Below are 17,501 nucleotides of genomic sequence, written 5' to 3'. Positions count from 1 at the left end.
TGTTTGGCCCTTTATTCAAATAGATCTTTGCAAAAGAATTACAGAAGAAATTTAAGTAAGGACTGAATTATATGATATTAACAAATTATTAATGTTGTTAGGTGTGATAATGCCATTTAGGCTATGTAAGAGGTTTTAATCTTAAAAGAATGATAAGAATAAAGTATTTATTTTTCTCAAAATATATTATCCTAGGCAGTGTAACATATATGAGCATAATAAATTTAATCCACAAACTATAAGTAGGATACATATGCCAGTTATAGCACTTAAATAACTATTCAAAAGTCAGTCAAAAGTGATTGTTCAGGGCTGAGGGGGCAGTACACTCTGTAGAGCACACACATTAGCAAGCATAAGGACTCGGGTTCAAATTCTTGGTCCCCACCTGCATCAGGGGTAAACTTCACAAGAAATGGAGACGTACTCCAGGTGTCTCTCTATTTCTCTCTCTGTGTCTCTGTCTCTGTCTCTCTCTCTCCTCCATCCCTCTCCATTTCTCTCTGCATCTATAAAAATAAAGTTAAATAAAAAAGTAGCTGCTCCTAGCTTCAACTATCCCTCTCTCTAGTCACCAAAGTATTTACTAACTGGCATATTAAATTTTAGATGTAACTAATTTATAAATAATAAAGTGATTCTGTAGTGGTGACATGACTAATGTTCAATGTACATGGGTTGTGCAGACACCACACTGATCCTGAATTCTGGTGGTTATTATTACTTCTAGGGGCCTGGTGGTGGTGCACCTGCTTGAGCACAGGTGTTAACAATGCATAAGGACCATGGTTTAAGTCCCTGGTCCCCACCTACAGGGGGAAAGCTTTGCAAGTGGTGAAATGGGGCTGCAGGTGTCTCTTTTTCTCTCTCCCTCTCTATTTCACCCCACCCTCTTGATTTCTGGATTTCTCTACCCAACAAATAAAGATTTTTTTAAGAATTAAAAACAGGGGCCAGGCAGTGGCACACCTGGCTGAGTGCACACATTACAGTGTGCAAAGACACAGGGTTCAAGCCCCTGGTCCCCACCTGCAGGGAAAAAGCTTCATGAGTGGTGAAGCAAGGCTGCAGGTGTCTCTCCGTCTCTTTCCTTCTCTATCTCCCTCTCCCCTCTCAATTTCTCTCTGTCTCTATCCTACAAATAAAAAGTAAAAATTAGGGAGTCGGGTGGTAGCACAGTGGGTTAAGCGCACGTGGCATGAAGCCAAGGACCAGCATAAGGATCCTGGTTTGAGACCCCCGGCTCCCCACCTGCAGGGGAGTTGCTTCACAGGCAGTGAAGCAGGTCTGCAGGTGTCTATCTTTCTCTCCCCCTCTCTATCTTCCCCTCCTCTCTCCATTTCTCTCTGTCCTATCCAACAACTATGACATAAATAACAACAACAATAATAACTACAACAACAATGCAAAACAAAGGCAACAAAAAAGGAAAATAAATAATTTTTTAGAAAATAAAATATTAAAAATAAACCAAACATTTCTCAATATATATGTATATAATATTAATGCTTCTTCTTTGAGTAAACCACCCATGCAAGTTGATTGTCAAAGGACCCTAAATTGAAGAAGAGGAAGAAGAACAACAACAATAATGACAACAAACAACAACAACAGTGGCGGATTGCAGTGGGGAGAATGAAGATTTAGTCTGAGTTTCTGAGTTTCAAAATATGGTCTGACCTTGTCCTCACCATAATGCAGCTATGCTAAGAGTAACCCCAGTCTCCAAAAGGAGGCTGGAGATATCCTGCCCTCACACTCGAAAAAGACTGGTCCTGAAATAAATGCAGCCTGCAGTGTTCCCAGCTGTGACCATGAGCTTTGAGCTCAGACCAAAAGGGACTTAGAGGTTACACAGGCTCTGGTGCTAAATAGAAATATATATGGGCCTTGGGTAAGGTGGGTGGAGGTAAATAGTTCATTTTAGCCACAGAATTTTTTTTTTCCAAGAATGGGAGCTACTCACTGCCCTAATCCAACTTTCTAGCCCTTTTCTCTACTCTGATACCATTTTCTCAGACAATATTCTTTTTTCCCCTTTTGTTGCCCTTGTTTTTTTTATTGTTGTTGTAGGTATTATTGTTGTTGTTATTGATGTTGTCGTTGTTAGACAGGACAGAGAGAAATGGAGAGAGGAGAGGAAGACAGAGAGGGGGAGAGAAAGACAGATAACCTGCAGATCTGCAGATCTGCTTCAGTGCTTGTGAAGCGACCTCCCTGCAGGTGGGGAGCCAGGGGCTCCAACCCGGATCCTTATGTCATTCCTTGCACTTTGCATTTTGCACCGTCTGCACTTAACCGCCTGACTCCCTCAGACAATATTCTTAGCCAACTTCAGGCTAGCTATCAAATTCAGGCAAAACTACCATAGTTGTGTGCCCCCAGGAACATGCCTAAAATGGCCTGCCTAGTTTTCTTCTACTCTAAAATCCCTAATCTCATCTGCTTTAATCTTACTTTTTGGTTCCTCTTCATTAAGCATTTTGTCTCAGTTTTGATCCTGAAACCAAGTTACAGTTGCTACCATGATTCCATCCTGACTTCTCTGGGCAGACAACCTCACCAATGTGCCCTGGATCCTTGCCTCTCCAGAGCTCTGGCCCACTAGGAAAAGAGAGAAACAGGCTGGGAGTATGGATCGACTTGCCAATACCCATGTCCAGCAGAGAAGCAATTACAGAAGCCAGAACTTCTGCACCCCAAAAACAACCTTGATCCATACTCCCAGTAGGGGAGAAGTGATAGAAGGAAGTTAAAAGGACCCTAAACTCCAGCTCCATCAGAACCCAGAAAGAGAAGGAAAAGGAGAGGAACATATGGAGGTAGTAATGTTGTCATGAGTGGATTGGAGAGGAACAGAGGATTGTATCAGAAAAAAAAAGGGGGGAGGGCAATTATGTATAAATGTGGACAGATAGTTGTAGAGATGATGGTTGGCCCATGTCTATAACCTTAGGAGAACTGTGGTGGATTGCAGTGAGGAGACTGAAGATTCAGAGTGGTGTGGGCTCAAACCCCTGTCAACATGTAATTATGTAAAATAAAAAATAAAATTACACTGGAGTTGGTGTATTGCACCAAAGTAAAAGACTCTGGGGGCAGGGGGGAAGAACAGGTCTCAGGATGACAGAGGACATAGTGGGAGCTGTATTGTTATGTGGAAAACTGAATAATGTTATGCATGTACAAATTATTGCATTTACTGTCAAATGTAAAACATTAATCCCCCAATATAGAAAAAAATAATAAATAAAAAAATTCCATCTGAGGTCTACTTTTATCTCTCATATTATTTCATCAAAGGTGTGGAGAAACAAATCTATAGTCTTTACCTACATCTAACTACTAGAAATTAAGTACTTAACTAGAAATGAAATAGAACTGAGAAGAAAAAAATTTATTTTCAATCCAATTGCAGTACATAATTAAACTAGTTTTTTACTATTATGCTTATTTATTTGATAGAGACAGCCAGAAATTGAGAGCACGGGGAAAATAGAGAGGGAGAGAGACAAATAGACACCTGCAGCCCTGCTTCACCACTTGTGAAGCTTTCTCCCTGCAGGTGGGGACCAGGGGCTTGGCTTGAACCCCGGTCCTTGAGCATTATTATAACAATGTACACTCAACCAGGTGTGCCACCACCCAGCTCCAAATTCAACTAATTTAATTTCCAGTTCTTTTTTCTTCTTCTTTCTTTTTAAAGAATTTATTTATTCATGAGAAAGCTAGGAATGAGAGAAAGAACCAGACATCACTGTGGTAAATGTGTTGTCGGACATTGAACTCAGGACCTCATGGTTGAGAATCAAGTGCTTTATCCACTGCGCCACCTCCTAGACCACTTCATTTTTCTTCTTATTTTAGTCACAAACAAGTATCACAGTACCTAAAACAGATTCTTACTCTTTTATTTGTTTTTTTAAATATGTATTTATTTATTTTCCCTTTTGTTGCCCTTGTTTTTTATTGTTGTTGTAGTTATTATTGTTTTTGTTACTGATGTCATCGTTGTTAGATAGGACAGAGAGAAATGGAGAGAGGAGGGGAAGACAGAGAGGGAGAGAGAAAGATAGACACCTGCAGACCTGCTTCACCGCCTGTGAAGTGACTCACCTGGCAAGGGGGGAGCTAGGAGCTCAAACCGGGATCCTTACACCCGTCCTTGTGCTTTGAGCCAAATGCGCTTAACCTGCTGCGCTACCGCCCCACTCCCTTTAATTTTTTTTATATATTTATTTCCCCTTTTGTTGCCCTTGCTATTTTTTATTGTTGTTATAGTTATTATTGTTGTTGTTGCAGATGTCGTCGTTGGATAGGACAGAGAGAAGTGGAGAGAGGAGGGGAAGACAGAGAGGAGAAGATATAGAAACCTGCAAACCTGCTTCATGGCCTGTGAAGCGACTCCTCTGCAGGTGGGGAGACGGGGACTCCACGTGCGCCCGTTGTACTACCGCCGGACTCCCTCTTACTATCTTTTTAACACCAGGAATATATATACATATTTTTTAAGACAATCACAAAACATATTAGTCCAATAATTTCTACCAAAGTTTAAAAAGGGGGGGTTCTTTTGGAGGACTTCAAGTTCCAACTAATTGATCATAAATCATTGTTTGTTACTCCTACGTTAATTCTAAATAAGCCCAAGAGAAAATTTCTCAAGTACTTTATAAAAAAAAAAAGTATTCCTACTGAATCTTGTCAAAAATAACTCTCAACACTGTGCAAAAATGGAGAAAGAAACTGCATTCTATTAGACCATGTAAGACTTAACACTTGCAGAGTAAGCAACATATCTTTTTAAATCAAAGGTCAGATGTCAAACTTTTCTAGTGAAATAATTACTTAGTTGAAGATTTTTCTGATCATGATTTGTTAGAGAACATGACTTTTGATATTTACTACTATTACTCCTTTGTATATGAAATGGCTTACCCAATAAGCAATATATACTTTGCCTTATTTTAATTTTAAATTAAAATGTGACTCGGTGGTATTTAAATAGAAATCTCTGGCCCTACACTTGAAAAAAAAAATGTTCAAATATGAAATACTTGTGAAGTATATACCTTAATTTCATCAGGAATCCTTGGTTAAATTTTAACAGATAAAATACAGAGTGAAATTCTTAAGTAACAAGGAAAAGTAGTTACACTAAATTTGCATATGCTTTCAGATATTAGCTTTATGTTGGAATACATGTCAAGTGCACCTGGCATTTCTAAGAAAAGTGACGGAACTTTTTAAGGCTCATTATTTCAGCCCCCCCCCCCCAGAAATTTAACTTTTTTTCACATTTCTTATATTTGAGTCAAATTTACAGGTGAAAGATGGTTTGTCTCTTCTTAAGACATTTACAAAAATTAGTGTTCATAAAGCCACCTGAAGAAAGGTGAGCACATTTCCTCACGTTAATATAATTGCCATTCAGCTTGCTCCCCATAGTAAAAAGACATCAATATGTCCTCGGCTTCCTCTTTCCAGAATTAAGGGAGAGCAGAAGTAGCAGAAGCACACTGATGTTTAAACTTTTCCTATTTTTATTAAAAGTTTTCACCCACAAAGTAAATTCTAATTACTAATTAGTAAGAACTTTTCAAGTACACAGAGAACTGAACTCATGCAAGTTCACCAGCTTGAACATCAATAAAACTATTTAATTTGAATTTTTTATTTTTTTTTTAAATATTTATTCCCTTTTGTTGCCCTTGTTGTTTTATTGTTGTTGTTATTGATGCCGTTGTTGTTCTATAGGACAGAGAGAAATGGAGAGAGGAGGGGAAGACAGAGGGGGAGGGGAAGACAGAGGGGGAGAGAAAGATAGACACCTGCAGACCTGCTTCACCGCTTGTGAAGCGATTCCCCTGCAGGTGGGAAGCCGGGGGCTTGAACTGGGATCCTAATGCCGGTCTTTGCACTTTGCGCCATGTGCGCTTAACCCGCTGCGCTACCGCCCGACTCCCAAATTTTTTATTTTTATTTATAAAAAGGAAACACTGACAAAAACCAATTTGAATTTTTTAACATCCCACCCTTTCTCCTTGTCATTTTAATTTACCTAAAAAAAATTATAAAAAAAAAAAAACTTTTGGCAGCTGATGATGTTAATTGCACCGATCAAATTGCCTTAAGCAAAAATACCAGATACTTAACTGGTTCAAAATCCTCCAGCCCCTCAAATCCCCAGTCCAGTATTTACCATAAGGAAAACAAAATTCCCTGAGATCCTATGGAAACAAACACACCCAAAGAAATCCACGTATACCTGTGTTCATAGCACCACAATATAATTTTGTAAATTTTCTTATAATTTTGTAAATCAATGTTAAATCACTAATAAAAAATTTAAGTTGTATATATACACAATGGAATACAATCCTGCTATTAAGAATGATGGAGTCACCTTCTTCACCTCAACTTGGATAGAACTTGGAGAAATTGAGGCCAGGTGGTGGCGCACCAGGTTGAGTGCACATGTTACAATGCACAAGGACCTGAGTTCCAGCCCCAAGTCCTCACCTGCAGGAGGAAAACTTTGTGAGTGGTGACGCAGTGCTACAGGTGTCTCTCTGTCTCTCTCCCTCTCTGTCACCCACTCCCCTCTCAATTTCTTGCTGTCTTTACCCAATGAATAAATAAATAAAAATAATTTAACTTTAAAAAAAAAGAACTTGAAGAACTCATGTTAAGTGAGATAAGAAAGAGAAGGATAAATATGGATGATTTCACTTATGGGCAGAATTTAAACAAGAATAGAAAGGTCAAATACAAAGTAAAACTTGGACTGGTTTGGTGCATTGCACCAACAAAAAAAGACTCAAAGAAGAGGGTTGGAGGGGTCGGGGGGTCCTGGTGTAGGATAGTGAGGAGAGAAATTTTACCCATGTGTCACCAACTACTGTAAATGATTAGCCTGCACCCCTTCATAGAATTCCCCTGAGAAGAGATTATCTAGCTATTTACTGAGTCCTAACCAATCACGGCTAAGAATTACATATTATTAATAACTCCAAATATACCTGCCCCTTTTTCTAATTAACAATCATCCATTATATTTATTATACTACTGACCTTCTTCATCAGGTGGCACTCTATTTATACTGAATAGTCTTAGACCTTTTATAGAAAAGTCAAGTTTTGTGGTCCAGGAGATGGCGCAGTGGATAAAGCATTGGATTCTAAGCATGAAGTCCTGAGTTCAGTCCCCGGCAGCACATATGCCAGAGTGATGTCTGGTTCTTTCTCCTCCTATCCCTCTCATTAATAAATAAATATAAACATTTAAAAAGTCACTTTTTAAAAGTCACATTTCATAAGAAAGAGATAAAAGGAGTGGAATGGGAGCTTAAAAAAAAAAAAAAAAAAAAGATCACCGTGCTCTGGCATTGAACCCAGGGCTTCACGAAGGCAAGTTTTACTCTCTACCTGCCCTAACTACAAACAGTCAATCTTAAAGACTCAAATATTTATTTTTTTCTTTGTTTGTGTGTGTACATTATGTTCAAAATAGATTAGACCAGTAGTGCCTATTTGATATTTTTCAAATCATAAATTTTTCAGGGTGCCAGGAATTGAATCCATGTCCTCTGATATATCAAGCATGCACTATACCATAGAGTTATATCCCATGACTAGACATATTATTCTAACTATACATATGATGTACTTTTGATACAAAGCAGATAAAAATCACTTAATAGGAAGACAGCAGGTGCCTTTTCCTATAGAATGCACACGTGACCATGCACAAGGACCCAAGTTCAAGTGTCAAGCCACCACATAAGAGCAAACTCACTTAAGAGGGAGCTCACAAGCAGTGGTGCAGTGAATGCCTCTCCTCTCTCTGTCTCTATCTTTCACAATCTAGCTAAAAGGCGAAAAAAAAATCATTGCTGGGAGTGGTGGAGTCATGCAGGCACTGAACCCAGTGATAACCCTGGTAGAGGAAAAAAATCATTATTCCATGATCCAAATATAAAAGTAATAAAATCACATTGTATGTCTTCCAGATGTTTTACACACACACAGATGTACAACAACAATTTTTTAAAAAAGGGCAACAAAAGGAAAAATAAATATATAAATATAAAAGAAAGAATTTTTTTTAAAAAAAGGAAGTGACTGGTAAAAGATGAGTTGTTTATCACAATGGAAGAGCAGATTTGCTGGGAAAAGGAAAGTTCTCCAGGGTTACTGCTCAATGCCTGCACTACGAATCCACTGCTCCTAGAAGCCATTTTTTCTAGTTTGTTGTTGTTTTTGTTGTTATTGCTATTGTTGTTGGATAGGACACAGAGAAGTTGAGAGGGGAGGGGAAGACAGAGAGAGGGAAGGAAAGATAGATACCTGCAGACCTATTTCATCTCTTGTGGAGCGACACCCCCCCCTTGCAGGTGGGGAGCCAGGGGCTTGAACCCGTACCTATAAGCGGGTCCTTGCACTTCGCACCATGCACGCTTTACCCGATGCACCACCGCCCAGCATCTCTTTCAGATTTTCTAAAAATTTTTTGCATAGTGTGAAGTTAGTCCAAAATTCCAAAGCAATATTTCACAGGAGGTATGAATTGTAATATAACAGTAATAGAAGTTGAAGTCATGCATCAAGAACCGCAGAGTAATGGAGAAGCCTATATTTAATATCTGAGGGGGGGGGACCCAGATTGAAACTAAAAAGAGTTTCAATTTATTTTTAGGGAGATAATAATGTCACAGAAGTCAGAAAAACTGGACTCAAGAATGAGAAAATATTCATCCATGTCAAGTGCTGCAGATTAATGAGCCAAGATAATGACAATGTCATATTCCATATGTCATATGGAATTCAATGGTGAAAGTATCAACAATGTCATCTTTTCATTTATTTCTAATGGGTCAGGCAAATCAAATTATTGCTTCCTAGCAACTGACTCCTGACTATAGACACACAGAGGAAGAAATCTGAACCTGAGTTTGTAAGTATCTGTAACCATGAAGGTCCACTGCTCTGTTTTACATGGTCTCAAAAAACCTTCCCTTAGGAGAACTGGATACTTAGTACTTTCTTCTATGCTCTAAATTACAGGTGTATCTCTACAATTAATCCTCCTCCAGGGCGAGGGTAGATAGCACAATGAGACTCTCATGCCTGAGGATCCAAAGTTCCAGGTTCAGTGCCCCACACACACACACCAGCATAAACCAGAGCTACAGTTAATCCTCTTCTGCCCCTCCCCGCCTTTTTTATAGATTATTCTAAGGTGATTTCTTTTTCTTATAATTAAAAACCCCAAATAGATACTGTAATCTTGCTTCTTATTTTCATTTAGATGAAATAAAACATTGCTCTCAAGAAGGGGAGATAGCATAATGGTTATACAAAGAGATTTCCATGCCTGAGGCTTCAAGGTCCCAGGTTCAATCCCTAGTACCACCATACATGAGCTGAGGTAAAAAATATAAAATAACAATAATAATAATAATAATGCTTCCTTTATATTCTGAGGTAGAAAGAAAAGAGAGAGCGCTGACATAATAGACTCACTGAGAAGGCAGAGGAGTCTGATTTCAAGCCACCAATTAAAACATAAGCTTGTATTCAGGTACCTCTACCATGGTGAGTGGGACACAGGTGGCAATGAGCTTATAATGTAAAGGAAAATGCAGTTCTCACTTTATTCTCTTGACCTTTCTTAGTGAAACAACAAAACCATTTTTTTCTTTATTGGGAGATTAATGGTTTACAGTCAATAGTAAAATACAACAGTTTGTACATGTATAACACTTATACATAACACTACAACTCCCACTAGGTCCTCCTCTGCCATCATGTTTCAGGACCTGAAAATAAGGGGGGGGAGGTGTTTGTTTGTTTGTGGGGTTTTGTTTGTTTTTGTTTTTAACAGAGAACTGAGCAGCTCTGGTTTATGGTAATGCAAAGGAATGAACCTGGGACTTCGAAGCCTCAGGCATGAGTTTCTTTACATAACCATTATGCTATCTACCCCTGCCCCAGTAGAGGTTTGAAAAGAAAGTATAAATTTAGAATAACCATCATGGGTAGATCAGATACATAATAATCATAAATAAGAGCCCAATCTTGTTTAGAAAGAAGAGGAAAATATATAGTTACATCAGCTGACACAAGTGCGTGTGCGTGTGCGTGTGTGTGTGTGTGTTGTCCAGAAACTTAGTGGTTCAGTTCCAGGATCAGACAAACATGATGATTAAATTAGAGTTGAAAATAATATTGAGAGTAAGATTTAAGTAGTGGGCACCAGTGTCTGAGACTGGACAGGGCTAAATGGGAAGTCAGAAGGAAGATAATTGATTAGGAGAAAATGGAGGCCTCAGAAGCACATTGGGTCACAAGGTCAAAGTGCAAGTATAGTTCAAGTAAGGACAAGAAAGTTATCAGAAACAAATGGTGGAGAGGAACAGATGTCTTATCTAAACATAACCTTGGATCCGAATCTCTCTACAGATGGAAGATTTGTGTTTTTCCATCTTCTTTCCTCTCATTCTTTCTAAAATTTAATGGGTTTTTTTGTTTGTTTGTTTGTTTTTGACTTTCCTTTACTAGCTCAATGACCACTTGGTGAGGCTTTCACAGAGACAATATCTTTTTGATTGAATATTCTCTAAAAATTTGAGATCCTATGAAATTTTGTAATTTAGTTTCTTAAGAAGGACTGTCCCTCATTTTTTTTCTAACTACCCAAACCTTATGGCCTCCAATATGAAAATAGTTAATAACTGGTATTCTGAACACCCAAAATGTTAAAAGGTTGTTTGATTTTAATTTAAAAATTACTGTTCCCTATATTACCTGACTAACCCTAATCTATTTTTTTCTATTCCTTCATTGGCATTAGAAATTATCTTTAAGAGAGGATAGAAAAATTAGCATAAAGAAGACATTGCACTTTTGGTTTTAGGCTATTAATAATATTGTTACTATTTTATCTCACAGTTTTTTTAAAAAATTATATTGCTTCTGCTACCCTTCTTTACTGCTGAGGATGAAACAATGATCTGTTGCATAAATTGCCACATACCTTATCTTCTCTAGCAGGTATGTATTAAAATTTTAAGGCTAATAATTACCAATGAAGAGAATGGCATTATCTACCATGACTTCCTTTCTAGTTTTACTTTGAAAGCATCTTTGCTGGCTAGCTTACTTGGATACTATATGCCATAGATAACCTATTCTCCTGCTATTACCACAGTCCCCCCAAAATGTGACTTATCTCTTCAAGGAGAGTAGCCAGATGACAACATAGTCACCTCTAGGAGTGGCAAGACAACTGAAACCACAAGGTTTCATAGCATGATGTACACAGTTTCGTCTTGGTTTTGATCAACAACATGGACTTTCTAATGTAGTGTGAGAAAAATCAGAAAATGTAGTTAACGTTGCAATAAAAGACCTGTGTGCATTTCACAAACTGGCACCCAGTGGTTCAGATCATTAGACTGAAAAAAAAAAATCACTCATTACAGTATACTGTGGGAAAAAGACCTAGAGTAGTAGAGGGTTGCAAAAAAAGATTCTCTGTGTCTCTTCAAGACCTGAGAGCTCAAACTCAAAATATCAATTTCATTAAATTGCAACGCCTGTCAGCAATCTAAAGGGAAAAGTTTGCTCCAGTACTACGGTTCAGTATCAGTATTTTAAGGGAGATATTACAGATTATATCAAAACATTTAAAAGAGGTAGCCAGGTGGTGGCATACCTGGTTTAGTGCACATGTTACAGTGCACAAGGACCGGGTTCAAACCCCCAAGTCCCCACCTGTAAAGGGAAACCTTCACAAGTGGTGAAGCAGTGCTACAGGTGTCTCTTTGTCTCTCTTCCTTTATCTCCCCTTTCTCTCAATTTCTGGCTATCTCTATCTAATAAGTAAATATAATAAAAAAATTAATGTTAAGGACATTTAAAAGAGAGTGAGTCACATATTTGGGTGATTATAACATAAAAGAAAAAAACTGATTAAAAGACATTGTGGATTACTCTTTTTTATGGTTATTTATTTTTTATTTTCTTTTGTTACCTTTGTTGTTTATTGTTGTAGTTGTCATTGATGTCGTCGTTGTTGGATAGGACAGAGAGAAATGGAGAGAGGAGGGGAAGACAGAGAGAGGAGTGAAAGACAGACACCTGCAGATCTGCTTCACTGCTTGTGAAGCGACTCCCCTGCAGGTGGAAAGCCGGGGCTTGAACTGGGATTCTTACGCTGGTCCTTGCACTTTGTGCCACATGCGCTTAACCCGCTGCGCTACCGCCCATCTCCCAGGATTATTCTTACATGATCAAGAGTATGTTAAAATCATATTGTCTCAGATTCTCATTCAATTTTATAATATCCACTAAAAGAAGGAGTTGATAGTAGAAATTTAAAATTTTCATCTATATCATAGAGTTGAAGAGAAAGCAATTGCCATCTATTTCATATCAAAATCAGGAAATTTTCCAATTCTCAAAATGTCTCATTCCACAAACATATCAACAGATCTTCCCTAATTCCATTGGCTTTCTAAATGATTTACTAGGTACTTAATTATATTTCTTCTTTATTCTAGAAAACACATAGAGTCAGATTTTCTGCTGCTGAGCAGAAATAGAAATCTCTTTTTTTCCCTCCCTCTCTTTATTTTATTTTTGTCCCACAGGAAATTGAGTTATCTATCAGGAGTAAATGAACCAAGACAAAGTGCAAGTAATTAATGGAAAGAAAAAGCAAAGTTGAAGGGTAGGTTCGGAACAGGAGGAAGAAGTGTGTGTCCTTTAACCTAATAGTCAGTCACTAAATCAATTCATTCTCTTGAGATGTCTCCTAAGGGATTACAGTTTTTAAATTACAGTTTTTAAGGCACTGCACTGGTAGGACAGAAACATGGAACTGGAGAAAAATATCAACGGCTAGTCAGAGTTTTGAGTGGTATTGATGTAGAAGAGGTATGTTTTTGTTTAGAGGATAAGAAAGAAGGACCATCCAGGTCGGCATCCATAAAGATTTGTTTCACTCTATTCTAATTTGTCACTTCTCCAATTCACTAACTCCAGAAACCTGTAGACACCATCAATTCAGTCTGATTCTTTAAGGAGAAAAAAAAAAAAACATAACCCAGAGCTTATTATTGCTCTGGTGTTAATATACACTCCTGTTAACTTACAGTCTTATAAATAACTATTTAATCAATATGAGAGGGGAAAATAAATTGACTGTCTTAAGCATTTTGATGCATAGACTCCAGTTTTGAGTATATATTCCTTCAGTCTAAGCACTTAAAATTTCAGATTGGTAACCTGATTGAATTTTAACAGTGGGCTTAAATTGTTAATAAATTTCTAATAATGAGTTTTTAAAAAATATTAAATCACATATAATCTTAGATCAGAAGCAACTGGTCTTGTTGTATATAGTATACAGTTATTTATAAATAGCATTAAATGACAAATCATCCTGAGGTCTTGTATGGTACAATAAATCCTAACCATGAGATTTTCAAAGCAAATCAAATAACTTGATTATAACAATAACTATCTATTGCCTTTTTAAACTCTAAGACAGCAGGAAGCTTTCCCATTTTCTATAAAACCTATATTTCTGGGAGTTGGGTGGTAGCTCAGCGGGGTTAAGGGTGATGGCGCCCATAAGGATCCTAGATGGAAACCACACACCCCCACCCCCGCTCCTCACCTGCAGGGGAGTCGCTTCCCAGGCCGTAAAGCAGGTCTGCAGGTGTCTATCTTTCTTTCCCCCCCTCTGTCTTCCCCTCCTCTCTCCATTTCTCTCTGTCCTATCTAACAACGACAGCATCAGTAAAAAAAACAACTACAATAAAAAGACAACAAGGGCAACAAAAGGGAAAATAAATAAAATTACGAAAAAAAAATTTAAAAAACAAGACATATTTCCCTCAGTCCGGGAGCTTCTGGGGTTTAGCTCACTTTTCTGCATGCTTCTCTTGATCCATACCGTTTGATACTGCATCTGCTGATCTCAACCAAATCAAAGCAACCAGTACCACCTCGACACATTTCACTTTGGATTGTGTCCAGAGACATCAGGCATGGAATGTTAACCCTTCAGCTCCAGCATGCTGGCAGTGAGAGCGTTCCTAGCTCAAGGGTTCCCCAATTCCATATGGGGTGGTGCACCTTCTAACAAAGCCACAGAACTTAGATATAGATCAGGGCCTATTAGAACATATGTGCACATGTACCCATAAGTTAGGGGAGAATATACACCTTAAAGCAAAAGCACACAATAGTTTGCAGTGACCCAAAACAGCAAGCAAGTGGAAAGACTTAAAAAAAAAGACACCATAAAATGATACTTAAATAACTTTCCCATATTTGGGAGCTACTATGTGCCCTAATCCAGCTCTCTAGTACTATTTCCAACTCTGACACATCTCCTTAGATTGTTGTTTTCGCCGGGCTGGCTTCACGGGCGGGTAACAGATGACCAGGGACTCATGGTTGAGCTGTATGCAGTATCTCTTTATTGATGCAGGACACAGCGCCATCTAAGCCGAGCTAAACTAAACTAACAACGAACAATGTTGTCTTTATATATACTTCCCAAGTAGGGCGTGAACAGGATGTGACAAAGAGAGGGTGGAGAGAAAAGTGACTGGTGAAAATCAGAGTGTGACAAGGAGAGGGGGCAGAGCAAAAACATATCATGAACCAGTGGGGATTGAACCAATGCCCTGGAGGGAGGGTGGTGCTTGTTAACAGTGGTTATGTAAATAGAATGATGTGGTTCTTCTTCTAGCGTTTGCCCTTCTTCCGTAGCCAGTCAACAGGTCAGGTTGAAAGCTGTCAGGAGCTGCTTGTTGCTGGCTTTGAAAGTGACTGGGATCCATGTGGATTCAGTCGGCTAGGAAGGATCGTCAGTTTCCCCAATGAATGGGTACTCATGGGATGCACCAAAAGAAGGTTGATCCAATGCAACCCAATGAAGTGGTTATGTAAATAGAATAGTGTTAAGCAGGGGGGATTTAAACCAAATGAAACAGAAGGGGTTTTTAAAAGCATACCAACATTAGATAATACCATTGGTCCACCTGCATGTGTCGTATGCTTTACATTGGCTTGTTCTAGCCCTCCCCCCCCCCCCCCCCCGCCAAGAGAATTGGATCAGGCCTGCTAATTTGGCGGGCCTGCTTGGCCCCACCCCAAAAGGAACCCAGAGAGAGGGTTCCTGAGTCGGACAGTGACAGAGTTCCTGAGTTCCTGAGTTAGACTGAGTTCCTGAGTTCCTGAGTTCCTGAGTTAGACAGAGTTCCTGAGTTCCTGAGTCCGAGAGTTCCTGAGTTAGAGAGTTTCTGAGTTACAGAGTAAGAGGGAGTGCTTGTGCCGCCGCAAAGAGACAGCGGAGTTCTGTTTGGTGATTAGTTTGTCTTAGTTTGTGAATCATTGTTCCTGAATAAAGAAATACAGCTTCCCTGCCCAGCCGTTGTCTCCGCGTCTCTGTTACCCGCCTGTGAAGCTAGACCCGCCCGGCAAGAGCCTCCGAAATTTTAACATGCATGTTAGTTGTCGTGGTCAGGCAAAAATTAGTGAAGTCATGGGCCCCTTGGAATATACCTAAAATAGACTTCCTAACTTTTTCCAAAATGAGTATCCCAAAACTCATCTGCTATACTCTTGTCTTTAGGTTCCTATTAAACAATTTGTTCTGCTTTATATCTTAATGCTTTTTCATCCACCAAGTTGCAGATGTTGCCATGATGTCCACCTTACTTACTCAGACAGAGAACCAGTGTACCCTGGACCCCCACTTCTCCAGAGCCGTGCTCTACTAGGGAAAGATAGGGACAGGCTTGGAGCATGGATCAACCTGCCAATGCCCATGTTCAGTGGAAAAGCAATTACAGAAGCCAGACCTTCTATCTTCTATGTCCCATAATGATCCTGGGTCCATATTCCCAGAGGGTTAAAGAATAGGAAAGCGATCAAGGATGGGATAGAGAATTCTGGTGGTGGAAATTGTGTGGAATTGTACTAGCTCTTATCCTATGATATTGTCTATATTTTTTAAGTACATTAATAACAATTAAAATATTTTCCAAATTTTGTCCAGGAAAAATGACCCAAAAAAGTAACTTTACAATGGAAATAAGCCTACTATATATCATAAATTATGGGATAAATTGGCATCTTGTGCCTACTGGCATGGGACACCAAGAAGGAGGCTATTTTTTCTTATTTATTTTTTAATTTTTATTATTTTCTTACACCTGCAGACCTGCTTCACCACCTGTGAAGGACCCCCCACCCCCCGCAGGTGGGGAACCAAGGGCTCAAACAAGAATCCTTACACTGGCCCCCAGTTCCCCACCTGCAGGAGAGTCGCTTCACAGGCAGTGAAGCAGATCTACACGTGTCAAAAAAAAAAAAATTAGAAAAAGAAAAAAAGAATCCTTACATTGGTTCTTGTTCTTTGGGCCATGAGCGCTTAACCTGCTACGACCACCACCCGGCTCCCGAAGGAGGCTATTTTTTTATCACAACTTTTCTCTTCCTTTTTTCTTTCTTTTATTTTTTAAAATGATATTTATTTATTTATTTATTGAATAGAGATAGTGAGGAATCAAGATAGAAGGGGATGATAGAGAGGGAGGGAGATAAAAAGACACCTGCAGCACTGCTTCGCCACTTATGAAGTTTACTTTTTTTATTATTATTTATTTATTTTCCCTTTTTGTTGCCCTTTTGTTTTTAGTGTTGTAGTAGTTATTATTGTTGTTGTTGATGTTGTCGTTGCTGGATAGGACAGAGAGAAACGGAGAGAGGAGGAGAGGGGGAGATAAAGATAGACACCTGCAGACCTGCTTCACCACCTATAAAGCGATTCCCCTGCAGGGGCTTGAACCAGGGTCCTTGCTCTGGTCCTTGCTCTTTGTGCCACGTGTGCTTAACTAGATGCGCTACTGCCAGACTCCCACTTGTGAAGTTTTCTACCTGCAGGTGGGGACTGGAGACTTGAACCCAGGTCGTTGTGCATTGTAACATGTACACTCAACCAGGTGTGCCACCACCTAACCTCCTTTTCCCACCTTATTGGTGAGTTAATGGTTTACAATACAGTTATTGACACATGAGACTATTAATTTTGTGTAATATTCTAAAAAAAAAAAACCTTGATTAAACATTAAAATATAATAGACAAATCAAGTTAAGTTACAGTCTACAAATTAAATGCCCTAAACTCCTAAAAAATTCCAACATCCACCATGCACAAAAGTCTGGATTCAAGCCCTTAGTCCCCACCTGCAGGGGAAAAGTTTCCTTCTTGAATAGTCTCATGTGTCAATAACTGTATTGTAAACCATTAACTCACCAATAAGGTGGGAAAAGGAGGTTAGGTGGTGGCACACCTGGTTGAGTGTACCATTCCCTTTGCTTGAAATACTTTTATGCAAAGTATTTCAGGGGCCTAGCAGTGGTGCACCAGGCTAACGGCACATACTCTGAAGTAAAGGGATCTGCATAGGGGTCAC

This window comes from Erinaceus europaeus, chromosome 11, assembly GCF_950295315.1.
Source record: "Erinaceus europaeus chromosome 11, mEriEur2.1, whole genome shotgun sequence".
Taxonomy (NCBI): Eukaryota; Metazoa; Chordata; class Mammalia; order Eulipotyphla; family Erinaceidae; genus Erinaceus; species Erinaceus europaeus.
This window is presented reverse-complemented; position numbering follows the sequence as displayed.